The following is a 7,097-nucleotide window of genomic DNA, read 5'->3' on the forward strand; positions in this document are numbered from 1 at the left end:
AACCAGAATTTTATGAAAATATATTTATCTGGCAACCCATTAATAGTTACGAGCGCATTAAGCCAGCGCGTAACATAGCCATCTATCTGGGTAATATTTCGCGTGGTTTTAAAATTCGCAGGTCATATCTGTAATTCCTGTTTGTTCTGATTAGAGAGCGGAGTTCCCCCTTGAAACAAATCGTAATAAAAAAGGCCTCCTGAATAAAAAGAAAGGGATGCATTTTTTTTTTTTTTTTTTTCAGAAATATGGCGTTTTGCCTACTAATATAGAGTACAGGAATGGGCATTCTATGAAGTTAATTTGTGCAATCCTCTAACTCAAAACAGCTTCATGATCAGAGAACAGGGTCAGTTTCTCCTCTGTAATGTAAAATTCTACAATTCTCTGAAGTTAAAACAGATCGCTGAGCACATGGACAGAACACCAAGAAAATAGAAAGTTAAGTACTTTATTATGGATATTTGTTGCGTTTTAATTTAAATAATTTGTTACTGTTTTATGTAATTTTTACGGTTTCATTATGGATGTGTTTTGTGTTTTTTTATTTCGTTAATTCGCTACTATTTTATGCGATTTTCAGTGGGCCGCCACTTATTTTTAAAAGGGCGACCATTTTTCATGTATGAGGTTGGCGGAAAATTCGTCTCCAGCGACCCAGCGATTGGCGACTTTGCAGGAGGTTTGGGAGGATAATGCGAGTACCAAATATTTTATTATCGAACCATGAAACGGCATCATTTCAGAAAACTACTTTGCAAAAAACAGAAGGACTAGTACAGAAAGTTGATTTAGTTGATTTAAATGTCAATAAAAATAAATTATAATCCGTGAGGCATATAATAATAAGTTTATTATATGCCTCATGAAGGAATAATTCGCGAAGATAAATTAACTGCAAAAATGAGGATTGTTTTTAATGCCTCGTCTAGTGTAAGGAAGTTTGTTTCCCTTTATGACAGTCTGAATCCAAGTTCGAAATTATCACCAGATTTGTTAGTGCTGCTTTTGAAATCTAAACTGATGAAGGTCACCTTTCCAGCGGATACTGAAAGTGTGCTACTGCAGACACTAACTCTTGAAGGCAAAAACGCTGCCAGATTTCTCTGGATTAAAGATGACACGAACATTAAATCAGATATTCTACAAACTTTCTGGACTAAGGATGAGTTCATTCTTGTTAAATGCAAGAATGAAATACCCAATAAAAATTATAAAAATTGATACTTTCAGTCGAATTCCACACCCGGAATAATAAATCATATGTTGATGATTCATACATAGTTTGTAAGATGAAGAATCTGCCTTTGAAGTGCATCTACAAGTGAAGTTTATTTCAGAAGACCCAGAATTAAATATTCAAAAGTGGAGAAAAAGTATGCAGCTACTTTAAAACAGATTTAATTTTAAAACGGTTTCTCATACTACGCCTTGTAAAGGAACAGGGATGTTGTTGAACAGGGATGACCCCTTACCAACAGATTTGACGAAAACGTATCACGACTGGTTGGAAGAACTGCACTACTTGTTCAAAGTTACATTACCACAGCATTTATTTGAAGTAAGGGAAGTAAATGAATTAAATAATGCGCAACTTTATTGCTTTGTAGATGCAAGTAACACAGCTTATGGAATGCATATGTTATGCGACTGAAGTAGAAAATATAGTTCAGTTTTAGCAGCTTCAAAATCGAGAGTTGTACCGGTACATGAAATTACATTGCTTAGATTGGAACTTCTTGTAGAAAGTAGATTATTGCAGCCCATTCAAAATAACTTGAAACTTCCCAAAGATGCTAAATTTTACGGCTAGTCCGATTTCATGATTAATCTTTACTAGCTCAAATGCAACTTTCGGAAATTACTATGAAGAATGCACACAACAGAAAAAATGACTGCTTAATTTACAGAAGAATTTCAAATGCCTGGATTAAAAGGACGCAATGGAGTACTTTCCTCAAGAATTTTCTCAATTTCTTGCTTTAACGAAAGAAAAAACAATGTAAAAATTTTTTATCATAGGGTCACGTAAGCTATATTTTAGATAAAATGAGGAATAATTTTAACTGGAAGACGTCTTTAATATGCGAAAATTTCCCATCAACAAGCACAACCAGTTCTATTTTCGATTTCTTGGCACTTGTCTGATCCTGTCGTTAAGATCTCCACGAAAAAGTAACGCATAGAGGTACAGCAGAAACACTGGCCCATCTTAGGGGGGACTCGGGTTTTAAGAGCTAGACTAAGAATCAGGACTGTTATATTTAAATGCATTTTGTACTAGCAATTTCGCGCAAAGCCATAGGCTCACATTCCTACGCTACACTTAACACGTCCTTTTCAAAGATATAAGAAACACGTCCTTTTCAAATGATTAGAAATGAAATATTTAAGATCGTTACATATTAAAGATCAAAACACCATGAAGAAGATTTAGGTACTGTTCTTAACTTGTGCCGTGATTACGGCGATGCCAATAGAATTTGGAATTGACATTTGACCTTGATGACTCGGACATTTCTAAGCCTTTCGAAAATTTGTTGGAAGGACAAGCATTTGCAGCACAATTTACAGCGCTAATGCGAAGGCATTCCGCAAGGTAAATCAAGAGCTGAATCAGCTGCGGAAAATCAAACATATGAAGAGCTGCAGAATTTGTTTAGGAAGCTATCTATGAAACGTAAATTTACCTGCCAAAAAGAGCTGCCCGGTAAGGTGGATTTTAGGAACGCTTAGTGTGGTCAGTTAAAATGTCGCTGAGAAGAACTCTAGGAAGCACATAAGTTTCATTTCAAGAACTGCAAGTCATATTGATCAAGACAGGTGTAGTTATCATGTTTAGGCAACTAATTTATGTTTTCAGCGATTCAAACGAAACCGAACCTCTAACATCTACGCATTTCTTAATCGGATTACGATTACTGACGTTTCCTCCAAAAAGTAAGGAATTCCCTTCTTCTAAATCTCAACTTTTGAAAATGAGAAGTTTTCGAGATGATTTATTTATTTTAAATTTATTTAGTGATTTAATGTAAATCATTCTTTCCATATTCAATTAATCAAGTTATCTTCTTTCATCAATTAAGTGAATCACCTTATTTTCTTCAACTTTCGATTTCAGATGAATTTTGCCCTAAAATTTTGTAGACGACATGCATATTCTCGGGATACAAGTTCAGCTTTTTAAGGTTCCTCTAATTCACAAAACGTAATCTTATAATAATTTTCTTTATTATGGAACATTTTTTGAAAAAAATCACGAAAATAAATATGAAAAATTTTAAAAAAAGATAGAGAGCATCAATTCATCTAAAAAATGAAGGAAAAGAAAATCTGGAACAATATTTATTTCTTACAGTCAAACAATACAATGCTTCAAGTTACTGTTTTACTTGCTTTAGTATTTCTACCGCGTACGTTATTGTATTGATATAACAATTTATCTTCCCACTGCCTGCAATTCATACATCCAAACATTCATAATTTCCTCATGGAAGATTTACTTTAATGATCTCAGATAATGTGCACGTAAGACTAGCGTTTTTTCAAGCAATAGTAATATTTGCTAAGAGTACAATACAAATATGTATCCAAATAAATCACAGGAAAGGATTCAAAGGCTTCACCTTCATCTACTTCCGTATGGCCCTGAAATGCCCATGCACAGAAGTAAAAATATCTCATCAATAAGATATCCATACAAAATTTTAGATCTTTCCACGAAAATTTGTCTTAGTACATCACTTATTAGCTCAATATGCCGCGAATAATTCAACGTTTCAGAACACCGTAAGCAAAACAGCACTGAATGTCTTTTTAAAAACAAATTAAAATCGAAAAATGTAATATTATTTTATAAAGATTAAACAATATCAGATTCCTTTTACAACTCTAGAAGGTTCTAAAAATAACAAACCTAATGTCAAAAACAAGACATAAAATTAATAAAACAGATCTCACGAATGATCGAAGGTCGGATTTTCATATTCAAGAATTCAAACATTAACATGCTTGCTTTTGCCAGAAGATCATTATAGCGTTTATTACATCCAATTTTGACAGTCCTATCATTACCGACAGTTTGATTATAGAAATAAAAGGCAATACTTTATGTACGATTTGTATGTAGGATTATTTCCATCACTGTACCAGAAGAGTGTCATTCTGAAGTAACAAGCTACTAGTGCACTGTAGGATAAAAGTTATAAATACGAAAATAAGGAAAACTACTGAAAGGAAGGATAATACTGACCTATAGTAATATAAACTGATACAGAAAAACGTCAATAACAGCTACATGGATAATAATAAAGATGGCTAATGTTGTCTGAATTCGTTTTAAGGCAGAATTCTAATAAAATTCATCAGAAATTCTTTTCCATACTAGCGAAGAGCTAGCTAAGGATATTCTGGGTGAAAGGGGCACACATAATGGCTATTAAAGCAAAATATATGCAATTGTGAACGCCCAAATTTCTTTTTTTTTTAATTTGTAATAAGTTTTTTTTTTTAACTCTCCAGTTTTTGATCGTATGTTAGTATTGGTGTTCTAAACAGCCGGATTTTTTCTTTGTAATGTCAGGCTATTTTTCATAAAACCTCATCATCATTTGTTCATGTTTACGTATCTTATCTTTGCCTTATTGTTTGGCCGCAAAAGGTTCTGTTAAAAAGATAAGACAATGTTATCCGAAAACGAATTGAAGATTCCAGTGATAAAGACGTTGTATAATATAATAAACCTAGAAAAGCACCGCTATCACCAGTGGTGTTATACAACTCCTTTGCGTAGATGTACCTGTTTCTCTAGATGGACGTAATCTTTTGAATTAGTAAAATAAGACAATTAGGTATTCAAAACAGCCAATTTAATTCCTAAAAGTTTAATTCTGAATATAATTATTAACACCTGCTTCAACAAGAACGACCGACACTGGTATTTCTTTCTACTACATAATTCCATTAAGGAAACCTATTGTTTTCATATGAGTTTTAGGACTAATTTTCTAGACTTGTTTTAAAAATTTTGATATTCAATCCGAAAATTTCACTTAATCTAATATAAAAAATTTCAAAATGAAACTAATTAAGAAATCAGCACATTCAGAGAATATTTAATTATTATTTTTCAGATGTCTTGCATTACAGAACAACACGCGCCAAACTATTTTTTGTGAGAAGCGACAAAGTTGCCTATTGGCTACTCTTAAATTCAGTTATTCCACGTTTGTCAAATACCTTGTTTTTGTCCTTAGAACAGTATTCTTACTTTCAAAGCGAATACTGCCAATAGAAAAGCTAGAAAAGCTTTTTAAAGTATGCAATCGTGTTTCATTCTTTGTTTACTGAAATAATTAAACTAAGAGATATTACATATTTCTCAGGTTTAAAAAAGATTACCACTATCGACATTCTAGAAAGCCAAAGACTCGTGTTCCACTAACATTACCAGAAGAGGAAAGGAGAACACCTAATGCACAAAATACCACAGTTTGAATCTATAATGGACCAGCGTTCTCTTTAGTGACGAATCGAAATCTAATTTAATACCTAGTTCTACATAGAACACAAAATACTGCATCAACATTGAGGAATATGACTAATAAGGCGATGCAGATAACGATGGCATGGAGAGGAATAATGATCAATGGAACGTATTCCCCTATACTTGCTCAAGAGAAGTCTATTTCTGCTCAATGATATCGAAATGAAATCACCTCTATTTAAATCATTTTAGAGAAGCATGTGGTTCTGAATTTCTTTTTATAGATGATAACACGTGTCCACATTGAACAAACCTGCTTGATAAGAAATAGAAGACACACAGTGAAGACATGGCTAGTCAATTCAAGCCTATTGAGATCTTACGAATATCCTTGTGTCAGCTGTTGCATACTGAAATTCTTCTGTTAGAAATTTTAATAATTCAAAGATCGTATGGATGAAGGAGTTAAAACTTATTCCCTTAACTCAATTTAAGCATCTTACAGACGGCATTAAATCCCCTGAGAAATAATATGTACGAATTTGGGGAGACCACCATATTAAGATATTCCTATTTAAGATTAAAACCTTATGAAGTTTCCTTTAGTTACCGTCTTTTTCAATTATGCTACATATTATACCAATTTTATTAGCTTCATAATATAATAATGAGTTGGTCATATTCGATTTTACATTCTGTACTACATTGTACTGTTTTATACTTTTTGTATTACCAGAAATGCACCCACATTTTTTGAGAAATGTGAGCTTTTTTGCTTCGAAAATTTTGGATACTTTGAATACCTTGATATTGGCCTGGTCTGACTATGATAAATAACTTTCAAGATGCAATTTTATTACTTGGGATACATTTCCTCCCGGATACCCAGTAGCATCTTGTCACACTTGTTTTTAGTAGGTTGACGGTGAAACATTACCATTTAGAAATCATACACGGTAAAATATCAAGCAATCTGAAATTAAAATATAACCTACATTCTAATCATAATAATTAATCAATATTACTTGGAAGTCACGCAAGATAGAATATCCAGAAACTTCCATAACAGATTTCCGAAATTTTGATTAATTAAAGGATATCAGGACAGCTAAATGGATCATCGAGAAAATGAATGTCAGGCTTGATATTTAGGTACCAGCATCTCTTTCAAGTGACCAAATAATTTCAGGCGCTGGCAAATGATTTCGCTGGATTTCTTAAAGATTCAACCAGCGGAGAGGTTTATACTCTTACTAAAATTTATTCATTTAAATGAGCTATTATATAAATGACAATTTAGAATAGCTTATCAACAGAAATTCAAGCAAACTTATGTCGACTTATAAAAGTTTGTAACATTACTTAAGGTAAAGGGGGAAGAAGAGGAGAAAAGAAAAGAGAGAGCAGAATTTTATTTCAATCAATCAAGAACTAAAAAAAAAATTGGTACAGCATATATGAAATTATGCTGTTCAAATTAATTGAATGGTTAATTAGTTTTAGTGGACGCGGATGCTGCATTAAAATAGCATACCATAAAATTAATATTTTATAGAAATTTGTAGTTTTATGATTGCTTTGTGAGGTGAGTTTTCGAAAGGAGATTCAGACA

The 7,097-nt window shown here is 32.7% G+C and overlaps 1 protein-coding gene across 1 annotated transcript in view; it reads right to left on the bottom strand.

Moving 5' to 3' along the window:
- LOC118198992 (scoloptoxin SSD14-like) overlaps positions 1-7,097 on the bottom strand; it is an 87,723-nt gene that overhangs the window by 61,232 nt on the left and 19,394 nt on the right. The gene's annotated exons all lie outside the window — the stretch shown is intronic.

The sequence above is a fragment of the Stegodyphus dumicola genome, chromosome 3 (genome assembly GCF_044657685.1).
Source record: "Stegodyphus dumicola isolate Sdum_Otavi_A_Nest chromosome 3, ASM4465768v1".
Taxonomy (NCBI): Eukaryota; Metazoa; Arthropoda; class Arachnida; order Araneae; family Eresidae; genus Stegodyphus; species Stegodyphus dumicola.